The sequence below is a fragment of the Arvicola amphibius genome, chromosome 1 (genome assembly GCF_903992535.2).
Source record: "Arvicola amphibius chromosome 1, mArvAmp1.2, whole genome shotgun sequence".
Classification (NCBI taxonomy): Eukaryota; Metazoa; Chordata; class Mammalia; order Rodentia; family Cricetidae; genus Arvicola; species Arvicola amphibius.
This window is the reverse complement of record NC_052047.1, coordinates 165,760,759-165,778,112: the sequence shown is the minus strand read 5'-3', so window position 1 is coordinate 165,778,112 and position 17,354 is coordinate 165,760,759. Positions and strand designations below refer to the sequence as shown.

General features: G+C 41.0%; 1 protein-coding gene and 1 pseudogene across 1 annotated transcript in view; both read left to right on the top strand.

The window, feature by feature from the left end:
• Pip5k1b (phosphatidylinositol-4-phosphate 5-kinase type 1 beta) overlaps positions 1 to 17,354 on the top strand; it is a 263,329-nt gene that overhangs the window by 48,586 nt on the left and 197,389 nt on the right. The window lies entirely within an intron of this gene.
• LOC119820259 lies at positions 10,382 to 10,730 on the top strand (annotated as a pseudogene).

The following is a 17,354-nucleotide window of genomic DNA, read 5'->3' as shown; positions in this document are numbered from 1 at the left end:
TAAGATGAGGTTAACATACTTCACTCTGACCCCGCCCACTGAATGCGGCGATGAAGCCTGGCTCCAATGCATGGAACCGCTATGTACAGTTTGTGAGAGATGAAGGAAAGAGCCCATAATCTGAAGTTCCCCCAGGCTGGCGAAGGAAAGAGTAAATCTGGTCCCCATCTCACTTCATTGTGCCCAAAAGTGAAAGTCTGTGCTAAGGCTCTGAAGACTCAACTCACTGAAACCACAATCCACAGAAAGGGATTGGCTGCCTGAGTCTCACCGGGACAGTCACCTGCGGAAGCCACAGTGGACCGTTCTCTCACAGATCTACAGCCTCATAACACAACGTTCCAAATGTCTGGCACGCAATGCAGAGTGGCCCAGCCTGGGGAGAAATCCTCAGATTAGATGGAGAATGAAAGTCAAGAGAAACCAATACTGAGATGGGCACAGATGTTGTGCTTCTCTGGTAAACATCAAAGCAGCTGTTATAAAGGTGTTTGACAAACCAAGGAAGAAGACGCTTTGAAACAGGTAGACAGTGGAAGACCTCAGCCTGTGCATGGGGGAAGGATATATAGAATAGCAAGGTTTAAAATGAAGCACAAAAATACAAGAACTGAAAACTTAAAACCATTAAGACTTAGGATCCAAAGGGCCATGACGAAGAGGTCAGTGGAACAATCTAAGGACAAAGAGAAAGAGAGATGTGGGGATGGGGGTACACTAAGCCTCAGGACCAGTGAAATAATGGCAGAGGAATAATGCTTCTGACGTCAGAGTTCTAGAAGAAAGGGAGTCAACCATAGCACTGGGGCTGTAAATAGGGGGTCTCTGAAACACGCCTGGTGATCCAAGATGCGCAATGTCACAGAGTAAACCCAGAGAATTATGCACTCAAGCAGATCCTTATCTAACTGCTGAAACCCAGGGACAAAAAAAGCCTTGAAGCAGAGGAAAACAAGTCCTTGCCTGCCAAGGAGCAATGATCTGGCTGCCCGAGGGATCTAAATCGTGGACGCCATCAGCAAGTGACAATGATAATAATAGAAAATTATTTGATTGTCAACCCAGAGGCCTATATCCAGCAAAAACATTCTTCCGAAACTTTCAGATTTTCTCAGATGATTGAAAACTAAGAAAATCTAGTAGACCCGACTTGAGAAAATTGCTGAATGCTGTTCTCCAGATAGGAAGAAATAATGCCAGGAGGAACGTGGACCGTATGAAGTGAAGGCAGAGAAGTAAAGGAAATACCGGCTATCTGAAGAACGCCGCTGCTCTCATTTGGTCCTTCAAATACATGTGACGGTTAGAGAGAAAATAAACTAGTGGTACCTGGTGAGGTCTTCTGTGTACATGATGTGCGATAACAGCATAAAGGAGGGCAAAGGTACATACATGTCATGGTCTTTATATTTCAACTGAAATAATAACAGTATACCTCAAGTGTGATGCCTGTATTATAATCTCAAGATGAACCACTCAAATTCCACCGAATGGGACATATGGTTAAAAACAAACAAGCAAACAAAACACACATACACACAATAAAATGAATACCACAGAAAGGTACATGAAGCAAAAACAGGGCCATAAACAACAGAAGAAGAAAAGCAGAGAGAAGAAACAATAAGATGTAAATGTTCTATGCAGACCAATTAAAGGGCACGTTATCAAATGGATAAATACAGCCACACATTTCCAATGAAAACTTAATATCTGAGGTGAGACACAATTACACAGCAAATTATGTAATAGAAAATGTGTAGTTCCTTATTTTTATTTTAACTACCTGCTAAAGTGATATTTTAATATATGGAGTTAAAGTATTAAAATTTCAGCGTTCTTTATACTTTTAAAAACTCTAAATGTCAGAAAACATCAAATTACTTATGTATTATGGATTCTACTGTTGGGTAGCAATGCCATGAGGGAAGGGTTCTGCAACACAGTAAAAGGAAATGTCTCAAGGGCCAGGCAGGCTGGACCAGGAGCTGCACTCTTTCATTTCCTTTGACAATACATTAAGAGATTTGGAAGTTCTTTCAAGGCGTGATTCCCAGCATCAGGACCAAGCATACAGCTGTCAATCAATCTGGGCACACAGAACACTTATGGCCACTAAACTATCAGCTTCACAGCACACACAGGTCCTGTGGCTCTGACATGTCCACTGCTTTCTGCAGGGATGGAGCAGCTGTTCAACTACAATGGAGAAGCAGTGCTAAGTAACCATCTTACCTAGCACCTCTCGCAAATCAGTAAGTTTTATTAACCAGGTCTGTAAGTGCTAAAGCCAGATTACTCTTTCTAAATAAATAAATAAATAAATAAATATTTGTGTGTGTGTGTATATATATATATATGAATAATTTTTATTATAAAACAAAATTGTTCCATAACTTTGAACCAACATATAACATTGTGGGATAGTAATAATTGTTATAGAACAACAAGCGGGCAAAAACAAAAGCAAAACAAGACTAGCCCAGTAATAGGCAGTGAGGTAGAGAATGGAGAGTGGGGTCTATGCACTATCTGCATCTAAGGAAGCTTTTCTTAACTGCCAAGGCCGGAGCTTTGTGGGAAGGGAAGTCATCTTCACAACCTTGGCTGATGGCCTGTCTAATTCGTAGCAGTCCAAGAACCATGGACATACTCTAAAGGTGGGCACACTCTCCTGGAATCTTCCTCCCAACTGAAGCTTAACATTCAGCTACGATCCACTCTGTTTCCCTCTCTGCCTAGAGTGTAAACTCTGTGAGCACAATAAGCCCTCCGTTTTGCTCTTAGGACTGAAGGACATACTGCCTACTTAGCTCAGAGGTGCTTACAAATATGCTCAAATCAGATGAACAAGAGTGCCAAAACCTCTTCTCAGCTTAGCCTAGCCGGCGGGCTGTGGAGAAGCATTTGGGACTCTTATGAACCGTTCTAAAGAATGCTACCCTTCAGTGTGCCTGTCGAACCATTTACCGCATCTCGGAGTGCAGATATATTTGTTGACTGAGGTCATTCTGGCCAACAATCAAATTACAGATAGCAGTTGGTTCTAGTTACTAGGAGCATAAGGAGTTGAAAGCTAACTGGAGTTGGATGCTTCTTCTATTGGTCCTACAGTGAATTAGCCATGAGACCCAGAGTGTGGTGTGGCTCAAGGCCTCTGGCCTGAATGTTGCAAATTTGAATCATTCAGATTTTCTTCTCTATGCTAGTCTGGCCCTTATGAACTTTAACAAACTTTGTATGTACAAAACTTCAGAATTCTACACAATTTTGAATGTGTTTTGCATTGTTTCTATGGACAGGCATGAAGAGTTAGGGTAAGAGAAGGAATGGCTGCCTTAGAGATTATAGAAATAATGTGTTCTTTTTTTTTTTCAGGTGAAATTTCCAGTGTTTGTTCCTTATTCCTGCTATGTAGTGACTCTGTCCTTATTTTGGCTTTCTGTTGCTATGATAAAACACTCACCAAAACCAATTCAGTGAGGGAAGAGTTAATTTGACTTACAGATTACAGTCCATTGTCCAGGAAAACCCAGGATAGGAGCTCAGAGCAGGAAGCTGGAGGCAGGAACTGAAGCAGGAATGTAGAGGCTGCCTCCTGGCTATCTTTCTTATACAGTGCAGGCTCACTGGCCTAGGTATGGCACTGCCCACAGTGGGCTGTGCGCCACTGTATCAATTGCCAATTTAGGAAAATGCCTTGCAGATATAGCCATACACCAATCTAGATTGGTGTCAAGTTGACAGCTGTGACACATTGCCCTGTAATTCTGAATATAAGTGGCCCCAACCTAGTCTCACTTATATAAATTTAAAAATGCTACAGGCCTGTCTGTTTTCTGGAGGCTCTGGTAGGAATCTACTTGCCTTTCATAGAATCTAGAAAGTAGGCCCAGAACCTCCTTTCCTTTTCAAAGCCAGCTATAACTGGTTGAGAAGTCTGCACTTGTACCTCAGGAATACAGACTCTCCTGCTTCTCTGTTCCATATAAAGAAGCCTTACAGTTATATCAAGCCTGCCGGATAATTTAGGATAATCTTATTTTAGGTCAGCCGAGTATCTGCCTCTCACGTTGCCATTCTGTATAAGACAATGATGTCAGAGCTGGTGCTTTTTGTCCCTCCATTCTCTTCTCATTCTACGTTAGTTAGCTAGAGTCAATGGAAGAAGTTAGAACAAATAGCACCCTAGGATAACTAAGGTATTTCTATTCAATGGAGCCTGCCTAATTTCTGGCTGTTTGTTAGTTTTTTAAAAAATATATATATTTAATTTAAATTATGTGTACCTCTTTCAGGGTCTGTGCACTCAAGTGCAGGTGCCCTTGGAGGTCCGAGCTTCCTGGAGCTTCAGGAAGTTAAGAGGCTTCTGACATAGGTACTGGGAGTGGCTCTTGGGCACTCTGCAAGAGGAGTAAGTGCTCCTCACTGCTGAGCCGTCTCTCCAGCCTTCTAGCTGTTTCATAAAGCTGGCAGCATGCTTTTTCTTAAATCCAGGATTGTGTTCCTGTGTGTGGAAAGACACATCCTTATAAAAGATAAGGGATGTGTTACCTCATCTTAATTTTTTTTAACTTCTAATAAAAGATGCGTCAAATATTTTCCAGAGTTCAGGAGACAGTTTTTTCCTCCTCTGATGAGCAGGTGGTTGAAAGTTGTGCAGTGCTGTTTTTCTGAATATAAAATCGTAGTGTCCTTGTGAACATGCTCATTAAAATAGAAAAATTAGACTATCCTCATTTGCATTCCAGTCCACTCTTTTGAGTAGATTTTTATATCTGGTTCTTGCTATAATTATTTACATCTCTGGTGGAAATGCCACATCCATTTGCAGATTAATTATGCAATTATCAAAAGCCTGGAGAGAGATCTCAAAATTCACTGTTAACAACTAGAGAAAACACAGGAAGCTGAGGAGCTAAAGCCGAGATTTCCTGAATGTCTTTCTACTAGGCCACAAGATTCATACATGCCTTTAGGTTGACAGTCCAAGTAAACTTCCCTTTATGAAGTGATTTGGAGGAAAAGACGTGAGTTGGGAGAGCTCAGTGTCCAAGCTCGGTGTCACATTTACTGAGATCTCTTCTGGGCCATTCTATCACCCATGAATGCTAGCGAGTGCATCTTCCTCAGTGGCAGGTGTAGTGATAAGCTGCAGGGCAGGCCTGCTTTTCATCTTGCCTGGATCCCACACAGCTAGCTTTACACCTGAAATAACAACACACAAACTGTATTCATTTAAACACTGCCTGGCCCATTAGTTTCATCCTCTTACATCTTGACTAACCCATATCTAATAATCTGTGTAACACCACGAGTGGTGTCTTACCGGGAAAGATTCAGCACGTCTGACCTGGTGGCTGGCTTCATCGTCTCTGGCTCAGGGAGGAGAGGCAGGGCAATTTACTAACTTCCCTTCTCCCAGAATTCTGTTCTTTCTACTCCACCTATCTAAATCCTGCCCTATCAAAAAGCCAAGGCAGTTCCTTTATTAACTAATGAGAGTCCTCCATCAGGCAGGACTTTGAAATGCAATGAACACTCTGTTGTTGTCATATGCTGCAGCTTGTGAGGTGAGGCTGCATCACTCCTTGGCCTGTGCAAATGGGGGTCTCCTGGAGTTGTACAGATCACCGTGCCAAGCCTTCCCCTGGAGGCCTGGCAGCAGCAGCAGACCTGCAGCTCAGTAAGGAACAGGCTCACACACTGATTCACAATGCTTGTGTCCCGTGTGACCAGATGCGTAGTGACAGGAACACAGGAGTACCTGACCTCTCCTAGGCTCTGCTGGGGTACCGGAAAAGGTTTTTAGAGGGTAAGCCCTGCCTGAACCAAGTCTGGAAGAATCAGCAAGTGATGGCTAACAAGAAACAAAAGTGAATGATTTCCTTAACCAATCTAGCAGTCTAGGAAGAGAAATAAGAGCTGCATGCAAAAGCAGCGTGTACTGCAAGAATCGTGGACACAACCTCAAATTGTGTCTTTGGGGGATTGTCTCCAGAATCCCTAGGGGACACCAAAATCAGTAGATGGTTAAGGACCTGAACATAAAATAACAAAGTTTCTGCATGTAAATCACCTACACCCTCCTGTATATTTGAAACCATCTCTAGGTTAAACATAACACCTAGCTCAATGGAAATGCTCTTGTCTTAGTTAGGGTTTCTATGGCTGTGAAGAGACGCCATGTCCACAGCAACTCTTAAGAAGGACAACATTTCATTGGGCCTGGCTTACAGTTTCAGAGGTTTAGTTCACTGTTGTCATAATGGGAAGCATGGCCGCACACAGACAGACGAGGTGCTGGAGAAGGAGCAGAGAGTTCTACAACTGAATCAACAGGCCACGGGAAGAAAGAGTGACAATGGGCCTGGCTTAAGCTCCTGGAATTTCAAAGCCTGCCCCCAGTGACACAGTTCCTCCAACAAGGCCACCCCTCCTAACAGCACCACGCCTATGAGCCTACAGGGCCGTTTTCATTCAAATCATCACAGCTGTGGAAATCATTATTGTGCTACGTTGTTTGGAAAATAGGAAGAAGAGAGAGAGGGGGGGAAGGGAGAGAGGGAGAGAGGGAGAAGGAGAGGGAGAGGGAGAGAGGCTGAAGCTATTGAGTGTGGGCTCAGCCATATATACATACACATACACATATACATACACATACACATATGTATATACATATACATATACATCATATACATATACATATACATATATGTGTGTATATATGTGTGTGTGTGTATATATATATATATATATATATATATATATATATCAGTATCAGCCCTATATATATATATAGTTTTCATCTGTAATTAGTTGAGTTCATGGCTGTGGAATCCAGAGCAGCAGGGGGCTCACTATGTGCCATTGTGACCAAGTGTGAGATTTGAATGGCTATGTGGGGTGGGGGCGGAGGACACAGAACATTGAACCTTCCTGTTTCCTGGTTCCCCATTTAGTAAAACAGTTGTTAAGAGTTTCAGATGAATTAACCTAAGTAACAAGTTTCAGACGGGGGCCTAACAGAAGTGCAGGCAGCACAGTTGGCAGGTGTTGTTGATGGGGTAATCACAATTGTATTATACAGGGGTAAAAAAAAATAGGCAAAGTCTGCACTGCCCATGCCAGTGAGTGTTGGCATAATAGTGCTGTTAAGGTTTTGTTTGTTTGAGGTTTTTTTTTCTGTGTTTTTTTTTTAAGATACAAACTGAAGCCTTGTAGCTATATAAACTTTATTTCATCGGTTTTCCAAAGTTGATGAGACTCTTGTGAATCTGTTCACACAGAACCATCAGAGACCGAGGAAGACAAATGCTCACAGGGGCACCATCAGCTGTAATGGTGATGGCAAACCGGTATGATTTCTTCTTGTGCATTGGTAAACCTTGAGCCTGTGTGTAACATTCGGTGGCTTCTTAGGGAGGGATGGGGGTGGGAGTGAATGCAGGTGAAGTGATGGGGGGCTGGTCTCATCAGGCGTTGCTGCCTCCCTCACTCATCCCTACTCCGCTACTCCCTGTCAGCTAGACACCATTTACTGCAAGCCTGGCTTTTGTCTGGGAATGCTGGTGGCCACTGTGCGTTTTTCTTCTGTCTCTTTTTACAGACGTCTCCTTTTTTTGACTTTTCAATGTCCAGGTACTTGTTTGTAAGCACTGTTTGGTTTCATCTGTTGCTTTAGCGTGCAGGGCGTGGTGTGGCTTCCTAGTTTCTTGTGATTCTCTTTAAGGTGTTGGCTGCTCTTGGAGCTATTTTAAGTTTTATTTTCATCTCAATAAGAAGTGGTCTCCATAGCATTTGTTTGTCCATTGCTTTTGGAAGCTAATTTGTGGCATGTTTCTGGGAATGGTAGGTAAGCCCACCACTGTGGGTGAATACACACATCCATTAATTATGTAAGACGCCTTTCCATTTCCAAGTACCGTCTTTCTGTAAGCTGATTTTTGTTTAGTTTTGCTTTGGAGACAGGGTCTTACTGTGTAACCTGGCTAGCCTGGAACTCACGGGGGGGGGGGGGGAGAGCGGAAGGAGGGTGAAAGAGGGAGAGACAGAGACAGAGACACAAGAAACAAAGTGAATGGTTTCCTTGGCCAATCTAGCAATCTAGGCAGAGAAACAGAGGGGTGTGCAAAAACATCATGCACTGCAAGAATTGTAGACACAGCCTCAAGTTTGAGAGACAGAGAGACAAAGAGAACAACAGAGAGATATACAAGCACATACACAGAGAGAGAGAGAGACAGAGAGAGAGACAGAGAGAGAGAGAGAGAGAGAGACAGACAGACAGACAGACAGACAGACAGATCTGCTTACCTCTGCCTCCTTAGTGCAGGATTAAAGATATGCACCAACATGCCAGGCCCTAAGCTGTTGTTCTAATTACTAATTTTTTACACTATACTTTTATATGATTGTTTAGGGGTCTGTAGTTGAATGACTAAGTTGGGAGACAAAGCCTTGTCTTGTGAAGTAGCTGTATTTCTCTAATAGTAAACAACTTTTCAAGACTGGAGGCCTCTAGAATTTGATTATCTTCTCACTGCTTTTAGGGATCTAAACATTCCCATCTCTGACTCATGGTTACCATTCAAGACTAGAATGTTACTTGTATGTTCTACCAAAGGTTATAATGGTAGATTGATTTACAACCGTTTGTCAAAACAAAAAGTAACAATGTTGACAGAGCCCAAGAATTTACCCTAGTTACTGTTGGGAAAGTTGAATCTTTCGTTCTCTCCTCTATCCTGAGGTCCTAGTCGTGTCTCTGAACTATAATCATGAAAATAGCCAGAAAGTTTGATTTTATCTTTTAAATTGTAACCATCAGCATTCCTTTAGTGATTTTCATTAAAATGCTGAAGATTTAAAATATGATGCATACATTTTAAATACAACTAGACTTTTGAAAAGTGAAAAAAAGCCATGCTACTACTCTGTCTTTGGGATATGCATTCTGGAAACTGTTTTTAAACATTTTAACCAAAGTGCTCTGATGGAATGTTACAGTTGCTGCTGGTTATCTTGAATTCACTTGCAGGTTGTTTGTTCTTACTGGTTTGCTTTTTCTTTTTAAATGAAAAAGTGAGCATTCGCCATGTGTTGCTCTAAAGGAAATCAGTCACAATTGTTCACAACAAAAGGCATGTTTTAAAATGAAAGCTCTGAGCAAAACCACTCTGGGTTTTCATACTTGCAGCAGGACAGATGTTGGCATTGTGATGAAGCAGAGCTTGCTTCTCTTTGGCGTCACTGTAATGGTCCATTCCCTGGAGCAGCTGGAGACGAGATTGTGTTGTACTGAAATGTTGATCAGATGCTTACACTGTAATGAGTGTGACTGTGTTATACTCAGCTCTGTGTTGTAACGAAACATACTCGGTCTGAATCTTTATTGATGGCATGCGGAGAAAAATGGTTGTCCTCCTTTCTCTGGGTCAGAATAAATTTAAAGTAAAACTCTAAGCAATAGGACCAGAGATGTCCTTAAAAGTAGAATGCATTCTTTTCTGTAATCCTGCAGCAAAATAGGACCTGAGATTTTGAGAAACAGATGTATTTTGGAGGCTGTCTTGTATGTAGATAGATGATGTTATGCAACACTATAAGGTGATTTGATGACTTACTGGGAAGGAATAATGAACACATTATAGAGTCAGTAATGTTTGAAAATGCACAATTTTTAAAAAAGCTAAAAAATAGAGCCCTACTTTTTGTCATTACCTCTCAGAAGAATGGGAGTACCAAGGTTGAAGCGAATGCAGTGAACGTGCCCAGGTCTTCTTTGGGATGTCACTGCTATGGCCTTTCTCAAGGACTTTTACTAGGCTGTGGAGTGCTTATCTCTGACCTAGATGTTCTGAACTAAGAAATTTAGTTTGAGAAAATAATTTGATTGGTAAGAGCCGTTCTATCAAATGCTGGGAATACTGTAAGTTTTCATCAACATATAATTAAAGTGTGGTTCTTTTATCTACTGGATGTCTTGTAGCTATATAAAATGAGGCTTGCAGAGAGATATGGCATAATGATAACAAAATATGTTTTTGTAGTCTCAGGTGAGTAAAGGAGGCACAGTGAGACTTGTGGTTATCTACTATACAATGTTATAAGAAGTCCATGATGATATAGTCATACTTCACGTACATTGAAATTGAAGGTATAAATCTCTGTTGATATAGAAAAGGTGTTCACAGTAGATAATATGGAAATGGCAAGTTAGTGAGCATTGGATGTATAAAACATCCAATAGATGTTTATATATATAATAGATAGGCATGAATACAGTAAGTGGTAAGATTATTGGTAATTTTCATGGGTTACCTCCAGTGTGTTTTTAAATTTTTATATAATTAACAAATATCTCACAGCCAAAGTCACCATGCAGGGGTACCACGGGTCCTGCAGCAAGATTGGCTTCAATGCTATTGAAGCACATGCTATAGTCAAAGAGTGTTAATGGAGTCTTCAGCAGTGAGGGTTAGTCAAAACAACCAGTGGACCGCAAGCATAGTGGGCAATCCCCAGTGCACTTGGTTAAGTTGGGAAAAGCTTATAAATACACTGTGGCTTGGGCAGTGGTCCAGAGGAGTGCATATGGCGTTCGCACGGCCAGCTCCTGTTTTCGGGATGGTAAATATGATGGAACCTGTACTGTAAGATGGGAGAACCATCTGACATGAACCACAGACTGCATCATTAATATTTTTGCAGCCTCCATTGTCCTGTAACCAGCTAAACATGTTGAGCTAGAGCCTGTAACTTAAGAGTTTGTGAGTGTATCCTTCCCTAAACCGAGTTGCTTGGTAATGGGCTAGATAGCAAGTGTGCAATATGCTTCAAAGCTATCATCATCAACAACAAAATCCTGAATATTGTAAGCAAAAGTTGGCAGATTATCTCAGTTAAAAAATACCAAAAGTCTCGTTTATATTAGAAAAAGTAAAAATAAACAAGAGTAGAAATTTTTTTTAATAGGAGGAGGCTAAAAGTGAAGGAAGGACTAAGTGGGAGAAGGAAAGAATGAGCCAGAATGAAGCAGGGGATCGAGTGGAGGGAGGGGTGGGAGACATCCGAGAACAAAGTAGCGTGCCACAGACCGGTGAAGAAGCCATGACGAAACCCATTACTTTGTACACTGTTTACACAATTAATTTTTAGTCAAAGGAGAACTAGGGTAGGGATGTAGCTCAGTGAGTATGCCCAGCATGCTCAAGACCCAGGTTTCCGGACTTCAGGAAGAAAAGAAGTTACCAAAGATACTGTGAACTACCTTGTAAACCACTGTGGGGATACCTAGTGGTCAGTGTGTCTAGAACCATTTACTTTATCAAAGTGACTTCCAAAAGAGAGAGGTGACTAATCATGAAGGAAATGAAACAGTTATCAAGAGGTAACCTTTGAACTCAAAAGGAAAGACCCAAATGGTTCAATAAATGCCCCCCGATGCTGATATTAAGGAGGACAGTGTCACTACTAATAGAAGAGGTCTTTGAGACATGGGGAATAAACTCCTAGAACCTTCCCACAAAAGTCAGTGAATGGTCATATGACTATTTCACCTTTTCAAATATAGTGTTTTTATAAATAATTTTGAGAATTTCATGCATCCATACACTATGTTTTGATCATATTCACCTTCCACTCTAGCCTCTAGCTCCTTACAGGTCCATTCTCACTCCCAACTCTTCATCTCCCTTTTTTTTCTCATTTTTTTATTAAAAATTTCCATCTCCTCCCCTCCTCCTCCCCCTTCCCTCCCCTCCCCTCCACCCATACCCCCACTCCACCCCTCTCCAAGACAAAGAGCCATCAGGGTTCCCTTGACTATGTTAAGTCCAAGGTCCTCCCAGCTCCCCCTAAGTCCAGGAAGGTGAGCAACCAAACTGACAAGGCTCACAGTGAGCCCGTCCATGCTGTAGAGTTCATGTTCATTGCCGTTGTCCTTGGTTTCTCAGTCCTCCTCCACCGTCAGCCACATTCAGAGAATCTGGTTTGGTCCCCTATAAATGGCACACCTAGTCCAATTTGTGCTACCTGTAAACTCACAAGTGTGGAGCCATCCTCCAGAGCTTAGTTGATTTACCAGAGGTCATCCATTGTCAATAGTTCCTCAGTGAGGGGCAGAGGCTCTGAACCACTCCCTGTTCCACGTGGGAATGTTAGTGGGTCTTGTACATGTCCTGTGCAGGCAGCCACAGGTGGTGTGAATGCTTGGGTGCAGTGGTCCAGAAGACACCGTTTGACTCCAGCCCCCCACCCTACCCCCGTCACCTCTGTCTCTGAAGGAAACCCTGGCCCTTCTTGCATGCCACATGATTCTGTTGCTTGGTTCCCTATGGTTCCACAAAAAAATGGGAAGAGGAGCCTACCTGTCACTGAGATGGAATTAAAAGGGGGGGAGTTCTCAATTTGGATTTGGTAAAGTGCCTCAAATGTAACCCATTTCACTGTTCTGTCAAATCTCCATCCCTACCCCTACCCTGTGGCATCCTCTCTGGCATCAAGTGGCATCTTTCTTTACAGACATCAGGTGCCCCCCAGTCTCCAGCCCCTACCCAAACCAAAATGACAGCCCTATTCCTTCAGCATTTCTGCCACATTTGACAAGAGACCTCTGTCCTTTGCATGTGACAAGCAGCACTCATGGGGGGTGTACACAGAAACCTCTTCCCTCTTTATTTTTGCTTCCCTGAAAAGTGGTCAAAAGCCTTCCTTACTTCTGAATGAACTCACAGGGACCTTTCCTTTTGTTTGCTCTTTAAAAAAAAAAAGTCTCACTATTACATCTGGTGTCCAGGACTGCTGTGATGTTGGCAAAGTCTCCACCCTCATGGTAGCCAGCCTCCTTCCTCAGTGACAATGTGTGCAGACAGGCAGTCTTCTCGCACCTCGCTGAGATCTGACCTGTGGGAGTCAAGCTGAGAATGAAGGAGAAGCAAGGGGTAGGTTTTGTCTTAGTTGTCTGGAGAAACTCTTACACAATTTGATTTCAGGAGGAAAAGTAGTTTTGGGGTAGGAAGATGTGAGTCCATTCATTATCAAGATAAGCTTGAAAACGCTGTGGAGCACACGATAGGAATGTCTGGGAGATGTGATGTGGTTTAGAGCTAGGTCAGCCTTCTCTAAGGATACAGATTTGAGTGCTGTCAGCATACTGACCTTAGCAAACACTGAAGGAGGGCGTGCTTGAAGTGAGAAAAGAATTAAGGGAACAACAGGGATAGAAAACATCCTCACTCTGCGATGGATGCCCTTTTGACTTTAAAGAAATCATTTGCCCCCGTTCAACGGTAATTTACTTGCTGACAAGCATTTGGGTAGGGGACTTCTAGTTTCTATTCCTTTGCAGGAGTCTTTATGACTGCTTTGGGATGAATAGGGAATATTAATTACTTAATTTTGTAACCTCAATAGTATCTCTTGACTCATACAATTAGATGAACTCCCTATCTTTTTCTGATGAGAAGGGTGGTTGGGTATTGTCGGATTTTTGGGGGGAGGTCACCAGTTCACAAATAATGACCTTGAAACCTATTAATTATGAAAGCTTGGCCTTAGCTTACACTTGTCCCACTAACTCTTATAACTCAACCCATATTTATATTAGTCTATATTCTATCATGTAGCTTTTATCTCTCTCCCATTCTATATGTCTGACTTATTCTGTGGGGCATCTCATGAGCTTGATTCATCTCCTACTTCCTCTGTCTCTGCCTGGAAGTCCCACCCACACCTACTGCCTAGCTATTGGTCATTCAGCTTTTTATTACACCAATCGCGGTAATACCTCAGAGCAGTACCTCTTCACAGTATACAAATATCTACATTTCCCCCTTTTGTCTAAATAAAAGGGAAAGGTTTTAACTCTAATGTAGTAAAACTAAGTACAATAAGAACAATTATCAGGTAAGAATTACATTCACAATGTCCAGTCCATTTGTATTTGACAAATTCAGAGAAAATACTGTATTATCTGTCTTATCTTCTTGAGTCCAAAGTTTTATACCTTAACTACTTTTTACCATAGCTTGTATTATCATTCTAAAAAATACCATTTTGCATCTTAAAGCATCTTCTTAGATAAACAACTTAACGTCTCTCAACCTTATACACTTTACTGATGTGGCATTCCCCTCTGTATGTTATGAATATGTTTTATTACCATTGGTTAACAAAGAAGTTGTTTTGGCCTATGGCAAGGCAGCATATAGGTAGGTAGGAAAACTAATCTGAATACAGGGAGAAAGCAGAGTTAGGTAGATGCCATATAGCCACCCAAGAAGCAAGAGGTAACAAACCACAAGCCTTGTGGTAAAATATAAAATAATAGAAAAGGGTTAATTTAAGATGTAAGAGCTAGTTAGAAATATGCATGAGCCATCAGCTAAACAGTGTTGTAACTAATATAGTTTCTGTGTGATTATTCAGGTTTGAGTGGCCAGGTAAAGAAAGAATATTCTCCATTTACAATTGGTGCCCCATATGAGGCAAGAATATCCACATAAAGCCTCTCCAATTACATTTTACCTCTTTTGTGTTTCTTTTCTGAATTTGGTAACAAGGAAGACTAACTATAACTATCTTGTAGTTAGAGTTTTTGTCAGGTCCTCTGGCTCCAAAATAAATCTCAGAGACTTAATTATAAATGCTCATCCAGTAGCTCACCTTATTACTAACTAGCTCTTACAACTTAAATTAACCAATTTCTATTAAACTACATTCTGCCATATAGTGTTACCTCTCTTTCATCTTGAACTTCCTGTTTCCTCTTCGTGTCTGACTAGTGACCCTCTGACTCTGCCCTCCTTTCCAGTGTCCTTAATCTGGTTCTCCTGCCTAACCTTGTCCTATGAATAACATCTATCTATCTAAATATATCTATTTATGAACTTGAAAATATACCTAACATGACTATAAATTTGACTATTATAGATGACTAAGTATTAATCTGTATTTCTTAATTATACATTACACTTTTAAATGAAATGCATAACTATGATACCCTAAACAAGAGTAAAAAATATATATATATAGTATAACAAAATTAACTGTAAACTTGTATCAATAAGCCAAAAACCATACCAATGTAAAATATTTTGATATTAATAGCTTCTTTTTAAAGTAGATTCAATAATCTATCCTTTTTTCTCCTATAATTTGAATATCATGTTCTCCTTTTTTCCTTTAGAAAGAGATCTTTGACTTTAGCTCCTTTGTTTAGATTTTTTTCCTATGAGCAATAACAACTTGTAACCAACCCCCATTAAATGATAACGAACACCCATAATCCATCTTTTGGAAATGTGAGCATTGTTCTCTAGACTACTTCCTGTTGTTGGGGGATGTTGGTATCTTTAGGGAAACATTGCTAAAATCAGGATAATTGTTAGGTCTTGGTTGGAGTATTTTGGGGGCTGGATCATCTCAGTCAGCAGCCTTGAATCTGTTTTGTATTCAGAATTCTGAAGGGACTATAACAAAGGCATTCTGAGAGGCTGTATCACCTGGGCCCTCTGTTTTCATTGGTGTTTGATCCCCTTGTTCTGAAAATACACAAACCTTTAAAGGTAACATACAAGTATGGGATATGTAGTATGCACAAGTCAGTTAAAGTTTTTACCTTATGTTTGAGCAGGTAAAATATACAGTATGTGTTTTGTAGTTTTTAAGGTTTATTTCTATATATCTGTAGTCAGGATTCTCAGGGGGTCTTCAATTGATCAACCTGATCATCTTTTTTTTTTTTTTTTTTTTTTTTTTTGGTTTTTCGAGACAGGGTTTCTCTGTGGCTTTGGAGCCTGTCCTGGAACTAGCTCTTGTAGACCAGGCTGGTCTCGAACTCACAGAGATCCACCTGCCTCTGCCTCCCGAGTGCTGGGATTAAAGGCGTGCGCCACCACCGCCCGGCCAACCTGATCATCTTTAACCTGAATGAATCCACAGCATCTCACTTTCTCTGGAAATAAAAGCATAACCTATCCCCCAAAGCAACACACCTTTTTACTTTCAGTTTGAAATCAAGGTATTTTTAAAATGTATAGGTTGAGTTAATCTAGCAGCTTTCATAATCCAGTGTCTTTTAGCAGCCAAAAAAGTCAAAGACAACACAATAACATACAGAATTCAGAGTCTCTGTGCATATTTACATAAATTTTTCTTTTATATTACTTTACTCGCTTTTAAGGACTTTACTATTATTTTAAAACTATTTTTATGACTGTCTATACCCTTTTTCTTTTCTCTCACATGCCTTTGTGTATTTTTAATCAGACTGTAACCCATTTAGAGGGTTCTTTTTTCCCATCTGGATCTGCCTTTGCTGAGTATCTGCATGTTTTTGTTTGTTTGTTTGTTTGTTTGCATGAGATGAATCTTCAACTGCTGTATTAGTCACTGGCATGGTTCAGCTTAGTGCATGGCATTGGTGTCTGACTCCTTACCCCCTTGGTTCCCTGAGAGCTTAGCTACATTTACCGCCCCAGTTCTGGAAAGTTGTTGGGTCCATGGTGCCACCAAGTAGCATGCCGCCTGTTGCTCATAAACCCCATTTAAGTGTTTATTAGCAGGGCCTCTTAAAAGAGCTGTGCTGACTAGCAGCTAGCACCAAGCCAAGGAAACTACCTTTTAAAGGAGCCGCACCTCTGTTAGTGGTATCAAGCTTACCCAGGTAAAGGTGGTTACCAGGAAGCTGCGTTTGACTCCATTTTCATGTATTTGGAATCTGTCTCCCCTTATTTTTAAGGTTGTATATGAATCTACGCTGGTAGATGTTTGGGCACCTTTTGTAGTTGGAGTTTCTCTGTGTCTCAACAGTAACTACCAAATAACCACATGGAAACTTATTAATTATAAATGCTTGACTGATAGATAGCTCAGGCTTATTACTAGCTAGCTCTTACAACTTAAACCATTTCTATTAATCTATATTCTGCATGATATAACATGGAGTTACCTCTCTTTTATCTTGGACCTCCTGCTTCCTCTCTGTGTCTGGCTGGTGACCCTCTGACTCCGCTCTTCTTCTTTCCAGTGACCTTAATCTGGTTCTCCCACCTAAATTTGTCCTGTGCTGCTATTGGTCAGGCAGCTTCTTTATTAAACCAATCACAGTGACATATATTCACACATGTATAAAGGAATATTCCACACTATTTTATCTTCAGCTCTATCAGAGATCTGAGAAGGATATACTATTACCTAAGTAAGCAAGAATGAAGAATGCAAAACTTTCAAAACTATAGAAATTACAGAAATAGCTGGCTGCCTGGACAGTCACCCAGGGTTCCTCTGAAACATTGGGGCATCCATCTTTGGCCTACAATTGAACACATCCAGCCTGCTAATATTTTTAA